Raw genomic sequence first — 2,078 nt, 5'->3', positions numbered from 1 at the left:
TCCCAGACTTGGAATATTTTTATTTCCCTCCTTTTTTTTCTTTGCCTTAGAGGAATAATTGTCAAAATTTTGACTGAGAAAACTTTAGACACAAACACTTTACAGGAATGTTTGTAACAATTTTATTCCTAATGGCCAGAATCCAGAAACAGCAGAATGTTATTTTAATAATTTTTAATTGATTGATTTGAGAGAAACGTTGATTGGTTGTTCCACTTATTTGGGCATTCATTGGTTGATTCTTGTATGTGCCCTGACTAGGGATCAAACCCGCAGCCTCAGCATATTGTGACGAGGCTCTAACCAACTGAGCTACCTGGCCAGGGGCAAAATGTTCTTAAGTGGATGAATGGATAAGCAACCTGTGTTGCATTCATACAATGGGATACTAGCCAGCAATGAGAAGGAAAGATACATGCAGCAGCACATTATATGACAACTCCAGGGACAGGAAACGGATCAGTGGTTGCCAGAGACTGAGGTCACTGGTTTAAAACCTTGGGCTTGTCTGGTCAAGGCACATATGGGAGTTGATGCTTCCTGCTCCTCCCCCCTTCTCTGTCTCTCTACTCACTTCACTTTCTAAAATGAATGAATGAATGAATGGACTTGAATATCTGCATAACAGGGGTCACCCCTGCCTACTTCTGTGTTGGGGAGTCCCCAAAGACCAGTGGTTCCGGCAGAGGCCAACAGTAGAAACCCTGAACTCATACTTCCTTAACAACTCATTTCTGTGGTCAGGACAGAAATTTACAGTTCTGACCAATTCTATTTTCTTCAACTTCTAGCCTTCTTGAGAACTACCGTCTTCCATGGGAACAACCTCCAAACTTTATCAATTTAATCTAATTTGATGTTCGAAGACCTCTTTCAGCACCTATTTTGAATACCTTGTAGTTAGGGGCAAACTGCTTGAATAATCATCCCAGATTGTCATGGTTTGCCTGGTAAATTGAACCACTTAGTAATTATGTGATGCTAGTAAGACCAAAGCTACAGCCTGTCCACAAGGACCTGGTCCTATTTCAAAATCCTGGCCATTGCTGTCTCAAATTTCAGCGGGCTATGTAAGAGAATTGGATTGGCTCTATGTCACACCATCACCATCAGTAGAAAGATAATTTTATCAAGCAATGAATTTTGAACTTGAAAATCCTAGTGGTCTTTAGGCAGATAATCATTGTAAGTTTTAAGTCATCTATCATATTAAGCTAAGTGGCTATTCTGCCCCATATTTTCCAAGTCATTTAGGGGAGAGAATTCCAGAGAAGAAGGTGCATTCTGCCCCTTACTCATCCACAACCCCCAACCCCCCAAAAGGAATGAAGACAGCTTTCCATCATACAAACACGGTCCTTAATTGCCACCATTTCTAAGTCATGTAAATGCTTTTGATTTCAAAACACTTGTGTCAAGTTCAAATGGGCTTCTAATCCACATATGGCATGATTCTGAACCTAATTATATAAAAGACCACCTTTGGTTTTGACATTTTATGTAAATTGTTCTGAAGACTGATAAACTCAAAACACAAAAAGAATATGCACATCTATTGAAGAATGGATAATCATGGGAATTGGATCCATATTCTATACTATATTTTTTATGTAAAACCTTCATCTCCTTCCCTTTCTCCCTTCCTCCCTCCCTCTCTCCCTCCTTTCCTCCCTCCCTCCCTCTCTCACTACCTCCCTCCCTTCCTTCCTTCCTTAGTTCCACCCTCTCTCTCGAAAAGTGTCCTCCTACATGTCCTCCTTTTTGATACTGGAAGACTAATCTTTAAATGTCCATATTTGATCGATGCAGAGTTGATCCATTGCGTGTGATGTGACGTATTTGTATCTAAATGAGTACTTTTTTCTTATAATTATTATTAAAAATTAATAGGCATGTAAGCATAATTATAATATAAAATATTACAAATGTTTTTATTATGCATTTATCATATTCTAGTGTATTATTGTTGCAATGAATGAAATGTTTCCTTTATTTACAACATTGTTTTCTTCCATTTATTTTTGTCCTTTTCATTGTAAAAAAGTTGGTCACCTTCGCATCAAAGTTCCTCTTCAAAG

This window comes from Saccopteryx bilineata, chromosome 11 (assembly GCF_036850765.1).
Source record: "Saccopteryx bilineata isolate mSacBil1 chromosome 11, mSacBil1_pri_phased_curated, whole genome shotgun sequence".
NCBI lineage: Eukaryota > Metazoa > Chordata > Mammalia > Chiroptera > Emballonuridae > Saccopteryx > Saccopteryx bilineata.
Note: the sequence above shows the minus strand (reverse complement) of the source record.